Genomic DNA, 9,070 nt, shown 5'->3' with positions numbered 1-9,070 from the left:
TTTATTAGCACCACACTCTAACAAACTGAGCTAACAAGCCAAACATAAAAGCATCAGCAAACTCAAAAATGCCAAATGTACCTAAAACAGGAGAACATTCAGTATTTCAAAGATCAGCAATATTGAGTAGAGGAAGACTCTCGAACAATGGGTTCCATGGTGTAATGGTGAGCACTTTGGACTTTGAATCCAGTAATCTGATTTCAAATCTTGGTGGGACCTAACTTTGTTCAATTTCCTTAAAGTTGAATTTTAGGATAGCTTATCTATTTTTAAACTTTGTATAAATCCCATCATCTTCAGTGGTTTCTTTACTCCAAACTAATTTTGAAGCTGTTTCAAATCAGTTTTCAACTGGAGAGATGTTTGTCAAACATTTGAAAATAGGAAAAGTTGCAATAAGAATGCAGTGATCCATCACTTGTGCTATGGTTTTAAGATATTCTGGTTTTAAGAATTTTCTTCTTCAGTGTGCACTAATGAGAGTAAAGGTCTGTTCTTCTTCTCTTCTTAAAACTTAGTCCCCCATAGTAGATTCAATCACCAAAAAAATGTCCTGATTGATTAATTTGCCTTAGCATTTCTTAGATTTGCCATATTGCTATATTTGAGAAAAAGTTTTCTATGTATGCCATATAGAGAAATGCTGCATCAGCCAAAGGATGACATTTTTTTTTATTCCTAACATGGATTTAAAAATTCTCTGTTTTGTATGTGTCTATGATGTTCTCTAGCAAGTTTCAAGGGCTGCTAACTGTAGCCAATGCATTCATCCCACACTTCATGCACTTTGCCGCTGGATAAAATCCCTTCTTGGCATTTCTTGTAGGACAACAAGAAAAAACACATGGCCCGTATGGAGATCGAACACATGACCTTGGCTTTATTAGCACCACACTCTAACAAACTGAGCTAACCGGCCAAACATAAAAGCATCAGCAAACTCAAAAATGCCAAATGTACCTAAAACAGGAGAACATTCAGTATTTCAAAGATCAGCAATATTGAGTAGAGGAAGACTCTCGAACAATGGGTTCCATGGTGTAATGGTGAGCACTTTGGACTTTGAATCCAGTAATCTGATTTCAAATCTTGGTGGGACCTAACTTTGTTCAATTTCCTTAAAGTTGAATTTTAGGATAGCTTATCTATTTTTAAACTTTGTATAAATCCCATCATCTTCAGTGGTTTCTTTACTCCAAACTAATTTTGAAGCTGTTTCAAATCAGTTTTCAACTGGAGAGATGTTTGTCAAACATTTGAAAATAGGAAAAGTTGCAATAAGAATGCAGTGATCCATCACTTGTGCTATGGTTTTAAGATATTCTGGTTTTAAGAATTTTCTTCTTCAGTGTGCACTAATGAGAGTAAAGGTCTGTTCTTCTTCTCTTCTTAAAACTTAGTCCCCCATAGTAGATTCAATCACCAAATAAATGTCCTGATTGATTAATTTGCCTTAGCATTTCTTAGATTTGCCATATCGCTATATTTGAGAAAAAGTTTTCTATGTATGCCATATAGAGAAATGCTGCATCAGCCAAAGGATGACATTTTGGTTTATTCCTAACATGGATTTAAAAATTCTCTGTTTTGTATGTGTCTATGATGTTCTCTAGCAAGTTTCAAGGGCTGCTAACTGTAGCCAATGCATTCATCCCAGACTTCATGCACTTTGCCGCTGGATAAAATCCCTTCTTGGCATTTATTGTAGGACAACAAGAAAAAGCACATGGCCCGATTGGGGATCGAACCAATGACCTTGGCGTTATTAGCACCACGCTCTAACCAACTGAGCTAACCGGCCAAACATAAAAGCATCAGCAAACTAAAAAATGCCAAATGTACCTAAAACAGGAGAACATTCAGTATTTCAAATATCAGCAATATTGAGTAGAGGAAGACTCTCGAACAATGGGTTCCATGGTGTAATGGTGAGCACTTTGGACTTTGAATCCAGTAATCTGATTTCAAATCTTGGCAGGACCTAACTTTGTTCAATTTCCTTAAAGTTGAATTTTAGGATAGCTTATCTATATTTAAACTTTGTATAAATCCCCTCATCTTCAGTGGTTTCTTTACTCCAAACTAATTTTGAAACTGTTTCAAATCAGTTTTCAACTGGAGAGATGTTTGTCAAACATTTGAAAATAGGAAAAGTTGCAATAAGAATGCAGTGATCCATCACTTGTGCTATGGTTTTAAGATATTCTGGTTTTAAGAATTTTCTTCTTCAGTGTGCACTAATGAGAGTAAAGGTCTGTTCTTCTTCTCTTCTTAAAACTTAGTCCCCCATAGTAGATTCAATCACCAAATAAATGTCCTGATTGATTAATTAGCCTTAGCATTTCTTAGATTTGCCATATTGCTATATTTGAGAAAAAGTTTTCTATGTATGCCATATAGAGAAATGCTGCATCAGCCAAAGGATGACATTTTTGTTTATTCCTAACATGGATTTAAAAATTCTCTGTTTTGTATGTGTCTATGATGTTCTCTAGCAAGTTTCAAGGGCTGCTAACTGTAGCCAATGCATTCATCCCACACTTCATGCACTTTGCCGCTGGATAAAATCCCTTCTTGGAATTTCTTGTAGGACAACAAGAAAAAGCACATGGCCCGATTGGGGATCGAACCAATGACCTTGGCGTTATTAGCACCACGCTCTAACCAACTGAGCTAACCGGCCAAACATAAAAGCATCAGCAAACTCAAAAATGCCAAATGTACCTAAAACAGGAGAACATTCAGTATTTCAAATATCAGCAATATTGAGTAGAGGAAGACTCTCGAACAATGGGTTCCATGGTGTAATGGTGAGCACTTTGGACTTTGAATCCAGTAATCTGATTTCAAATCTTGGTGGGACCTAACTTTGTTCAATTTCCTTAAAGTTGAATTTTAGGATAGCTTATCTATATTTAAACTTTGTATAAATCCCATCATCTTCAGTGGTTTCTTTACTCCAAACTAATTTTGAAGCTGTTTCAAATCAGTTTTCAACTGGAGAGATGTTTGTCAAACATTTGAAATAAGGAAAAGTTGCAATAAGAATGCAGTGATCCATCACTTGTGCTATGGTTTTAAGATATTCTGGTTTTAAGAATTTTCTTCTTCAGAGTAAAGGTCTGTTCTTCTTCTCTTCTTAAAACTTAGTCCCCCCATAGTAGATTCAATCACCAAATAAATGTCCTGATTGATTAATTAGCCTTAGCATTTCTTAGATTTGCCATATTGCTATTTTTGAGAAAAAGTTTTCTATGTATGCCATATAGAGAAATGCTGCATCAGCCAAAGGATGACATTTTTGTTTATTCCTAACATGGATTTAAAAATTCTCTGTTTTGTATGTGTCTATGATGTTCTCTAGCAAGTTTCAAGGGCTGCTAACTGTAGCCAATGCATTCATCCCACACTTCATGCACGTTGCCGCTGGATAAAATCCCTTCTTGGAATTTCTTGTAGGACAACAAGAAAAAGCACATGGCCCGAATGGGGATCAAACCCATGACCTTGGCGTTATTAGCACCACGCTCTAACCAACTGAGCTAACCGGCCAAACATAAAAGCATCAGCAAACTCAAAAATGCCAAATGTACCTAAAACAGGAGAACATTCAGTATTTCAAAGATCAGCAATATTGAGTAGAGGAAGACTCTAGAACAATGGGTTCCATGGTGTAATGGTGAGCACTTTGGACTTTGAATCCAGTAATCTGATATCAAATCTTGGTGGGACCTAACTTTGTTCAATTTCCTTAAAGTTGAATTTTAGGATAGCTTATCTATATTTAAACTTTGTATAAATCCCATTCAGTGGTTTCTTTACTCCAAACTAATTTTGAAGCTGTTTCAAATCAGTTTTCAACTGGAGAGATGTTTGTCAAACATTTGAAAATAGGAAAAGTTGCAATAAGAATGCAGTGATCCATCACTTGTGCTATGGTTTTAAGATATTCTGGTTTTAAGAATTTTCTTCTTCAGTGTGCAATAATGAGAGTAAAGGTCTGTTCTTCTTCTCTTCTTAAAACTTAGTCCCCCATAGTAGATTCAATCACCAAATAAATGTCCTGATTGATTAATTTGCCTTAGCATTTCTTAGATTTGCCATATTGCTATATTTGAGAAAAAGTTTTCTATGTATGCCATATAGAGAAATGCTGCATCAGCCAAAGGATGACATTTTTTTTTATTCCTAACATGGATTTAAAAATTCTCTGTTTTGTATGTGTCTATGATGTTCTCTAGCAAGTTTCAAGGGCTGCTAACTGTAGCCAATGCATTCATCCCACACTTCATGCACTTTGCCGCTGGATAAAATCCCTTCTTGGCATTTCTTGTAGGACAACAAGAAAAAACACATGGCCCGTATGGGGATCGAACACATGACCTTGGCTTTATTAGCACCACACTCTAACAAACTGAGCTAACAAGCCAAACATAAAAGCATCAGCAAACTCAAAAATGCCAAATGTACCTAAAACAGGAGAACATTCAGTATTTCAAAGATCAGCAATATTGAGTAGAGGAAGACTCTCGAACAATGGGTTCCATGGTGTAATGGTGAGCACTTTGGACTTTGAATCCAGTAATCTGATTTCAAATCTTGGTGGGACCTAACTTTGTTCAATTTCCTTAAAGTTGAATTTTAGGATAGCTTATCTATTTTTAAACTTTGTATAAATCCCATCATCTTCAGTGGTTTCTTTACTCCAAACTAATTTTGAAGCTGTTTCAAATCAGTTTTCAACTGGAGAGATGTTTGTCAAACATTTGAAAATAGGAAAAGTTGCAATAAGAATGCAGTGATCCATCACTTGTGCTATGGTTTTAAGATATTCTGGTTTTAAGAATTTTCTTCTTCAGTGTGCACTAATGAGAGTAAAGGTCTGTTCTTCTTCTCGTCTTAAAACTTAGTCCCCCATAGTAGATTCAATCACCAAAAAAATGTCCTGATTGATTAATTAGCCTTAGCATTTCTTAGATTTGCCATATTGCTATATTTGAGAAAAAGTTTTCTATGTATGCCATATAGAGAAATGCTGCATCAGCCAAAGGATGACATTTTTGTTTATTCCTAACATGGATTTAAAAATTCTCTGTTTTGTATGTGTCTATGATGTTCTCTAGAAAGTTTCAAGGGCTGCTAACTGTAGCCAATGCATTCATCCCACACTTCATGCACTTTGCCGCTGGATAAAATCCCTTCTTGGCATTTCTTGTAGGACAACAAGAAAAAACACATGGCCCGTATGGAGATCGAACACATGACCTTGGCTTTATTAGCACCACACTCTAACAAACTGAGCTAACCGGCCAAACATAAAAGCATCAGCAAACTCAAAAATGCCAAATGTACCTAAAACAGGAGAACATTCAGTATTTCAAAGATCAGCAATATTGAGTAGAGGAAGACTCTCGAACAATGGGTTCCATGGTGTAATGGTGAGCACTTTGGACTTTGAATCCAGTAATCTGATTTCAAATCTTGGTGGGACCTAACTTTGTTCAATTTCCTTAAAGTTGAATTTTAGGATAGCTTATCTATTTTTAAACTTTGTATAAATCCCATCATCTTCAGTGGTTTCTTTACTCCAAACTAATTTTGAAGCTGTTTCAAATCAGTTTTCAACTGGAGAGATGTTTGTCAAACATTTGAAAATAGGAAAAGTTGCAATAAGAATGCAGTGATCCATCACTTGTGCTATGGTTTTAAGATATTCTGGTTTTAAGAATTTTCTTCTTCAGTGTGCACTAATGAGAGTAAAGGTCTGTTCTTCTTCTCATCTTAAAACTTAGTCCCCCATAGTAGATTCAATCACCAAAAAAATGTCCTGATTGATTAATTTGCCTTAGCATTTCTTAGATTTGCCATATTGCTATATTTGAGAAAAAGTTTTCTATGTATGCCATATAGAGAAATGCTGCATCAGCCAAAGGATGACATTTTTTTTTATTCCTAACATGGATTTAAAAATTCTCTGTTTTGTATGTGTCTATGATGTTCTCTAGCAAGTTTCAAGGGCTGCTAACTGTAGCCAATGCTACACTTCATGCACTTTGCCGCTGGATAAAATCCCTTCTTGGCATTTCTTGTAGGACAACAAGAAAAAACACATGGCCCGTATGGAGATCGAACACATGACCTTGGCTTTATTAGCACCACACTCTAACAAACTGAGCTAACCGGCCAAACATAAAAGCATCAGCAAACTCAAAAATGCCAAATGTACCTAAAACAGGAGAACATTCAGTATTTCAAAGATCAGCAATATTGAGTAGAGGAAGACTCTCGAACAATGGGTTCCATGGTGTAATGGTGAGCACTTTGGACTTTGAATCCAGTAATCTGATTTCAAATCTTGGTGGGACCTAACTTTGTTCAATTTCCTTAAAGTTGAATTTTAGGATAGCTTATCTATTTTTAAACTTTGTATAAATCCCATCATCTTCAGTGGTTTCTTTACTCCAAACTAATTTTGAAGCTGTTTCAAATCAGTTTTCAACTGGAGAGATGTTTGTCAAACATTTGAAAATAGGAAAAGTTGCAATAAGAATGCAGTGATCCATCACTTGTGCTATGGTTTTAAGATATTCTGGTTTTAAGAATTTTCTTCTTCAGTGTGCACTAATGAGAGTAAAGGTCTGTTCTTCTTCTCGTCTTAAAACTTAGTCCCCCATAGTAGATTCAATCACCAAAAAAATGTCCTGATTGATTAATTTGCCTTAGCATTTCTTAGATTTGCCATATTGCTATATTTGAGAAAAAGTTTTCTATGTATGCCATATAGAGAAATGCTGCATCAGCCAAAGGATGACATTTTTTTTTATTCCTAACATGGATTTAAAAATTCTCTGTTTTGTATGTGTCTATGATGTTCTCTAGCAAGTTTCAAGGGCTGCTAACTGTAGCCAATGCATTCATCCCACACTTCATGCACTTTGCCGCTGGATAAAATCCCTTCTTGGCATTTCTTGTAGGACAACAAGAAAAATCACATGGCCCGTATGGGGATCGAACACATGACCTTGGCTTTATTAGCACCACACTCTAACAAACTGAGCTAACCGGCCAAACATAAAAGCATCAGCAAACTCAAAAATGCCAAATGTACCTAAAACAGGAGAACATTCAGTATTTCAAAGATCAGCAATATTGAGTAGAGGAAGACTCTCGAACAATGGGTTCCATGGTGTAATGGTGAGCACTTTGGACTTTGAATCCAGTAATCTGATTTCAAATCTTGGCAGGACCTAACTTTGTTCAATTTCCTTAAAGTTGAATTTTAGGATAGCTTATCTATATTTAAACTTTGTATAAATCCCCTCATCTTCAGTGGTTTCTTTACTCCAAACTAATTTTGAAGCTGTTTCAAATCAGTTTTCAACTGGAGAGATGTTTGTCAAACATTTGAAAATAGGAAAAGTTGCAATAAGAATGCAGTGATCCATCACTTGTGCTATGGTTTTAAGATATTCTGGTTTTAAGAATTTTCTTCTTCAGTGTGCACTAATGAGAGTAAAGGTCTGTTCTTCTTCTCTTCTTAAAACTTAGTCCCCCATAGTAGATTCAATCACCAAATAAATGTCCTGATTGATTAATTAGCCTTAGCATTTCTTAGATTTGCCATATTGCTATATTTGAGAAAAAGTTTTCTATGTATGCCATATAGAGAAATGCTGCATCAGCCAAAGGATGACATTTTTGTTTATTCCTAACATGGATTTAAAAATTCTCTGTTTTGTATGTGTCTATGATGTTCTCTAGCAAGTTTCAAGGGCTGCTAACTGTAGCCAATGCATTCATCCCACACTTCATGCACGTTGCCGCTGGATAATATCCCTTCTTGGAATTTCTTGTAGGACAACAAGAAAAAGCACATGGCCCGAATGGGGATCGAACCCATGACCTTGGCGTTATTAGCACCACGCTCTAACCAACTGAGCTAACCGGCCAAACATAAAAGCATCAGCAAACTCAAAAATGCCAAATGTACCTAAAACAGGAGAACATTCAGTATTTCAAATATCAGCAATATTGAGTAGAGGAAGACTCTCGAACAATGGGTTCCATGGTGTAATGGTGAGCACTTTGGACTTTGAATCCAGTAATCTGATTTCAAATCTTGGTGGGACCTAACTTTGTTCAATTTCCTTAAAGTTGAATTTTAGGATAGCTTATCTATATTTAAACTTTGTATAAATCCCATCATCTTCAGTGGTTTCTTTACTCCAAACTAATTTTGAAACTGTTTCAAATCAGTTTTCAACTGGAGAGATGTTTGTCAAACATTTGAAAATAGGAAAAGTTGCAATAAGAATGCAGTGATCCATCACTTGTGCTATGGTTTTAAGATATTCTGGTTTTAAGAATTTTCTTCTTCAGTGTGCACTAATGAGAGTAAAGGTCTGTTCTTCTTCTCTTCTTAAAACTTAGTCCCCCATAGTAGATTCAATCACCAAATAAATGTCCTGATTGATTAATTAGCCTTAGCATTTCTTAGATTTGCCATATTGCTATATTTGAGAAAAAGTTTTCTATGTATGCCATATAGAGAAATGCTGCATCAGCCAAAGGATGACATTTTTGTTTATTCCTAACATGGATTTAAAAATTCTCTGTTTTGTATGTGTCTATGATGTTCTCTAGCAAGTTTCAAGGGCTGCTTACTGTAGCCAATGCATTCATCCCACACTTCATGCACTTTGCCGCTGGATAAAATCCCTTCTTGGCATTTCTTGTAGGACAACAAGAAAAAGCACATGGCCCGATTGGGGATCGAACCAATGACCTTGGCGTTATTAGCACCACGCTCTAACCAACTGAGCTAACCGGCCAAACATAAAAGCATCAGCAAACTCAAAAATGCCAAATGTACCTAAAACAGGAGAACATTCAGTATTTCAAAGATCAGCAATATTGAGTAGAGGAAGACTCTAGAACAATGGGTTCCATGGTGTAATGGTGAGCACTTTGGACTTTGAATCCAGTAATCTGATATCAAATCTTGGTGGGACCTAACTTTGTTCAATTTCCTTAAAGTTGAATTTTAGGATAGCTTATCTATATTTAA

General features: G+C 35.9%; 1 non-coding gene across 1 annotated transcript; it reads right to left on the bottom strand.

Annotated features, from left to right (window-relative positions):
* Nucleotides 1–7,878: 7,878 nt before the first annotated feature.
* Nucleotides 7,879–7,952, bottom strand: TRNAI-AAU (transfer RNA isoleucine (anticodon AAU)). The gene has a single exon. It is a non-coding gene; the product is annotated as a tRNA-Ile (tRNA).
* Between the last annotated feature and the right edge of the window lie 1,118 nt (nt 7,953–9,070).

Source organism: Taudactylus pleione, unplaced genomic scaffold, assembly GCF_031769625.1.
Source record: "Taudactylus pleione unplaced genomic scaffold, aTauple2 ptg000085l, whole genome shotgun sequence".
NCBI classification, from domain to species: domain Eukaryota; kingdom Metazoa; phylum Chordata; class Amphibia; order Anura; family Myobatrachidae; genus Taudactylus; species Taudactylus pleione.
Note: the sequence above shows the minus strand (reverse complement) of the source record. Positions and strands in the feature narration are given on the sequence as shown.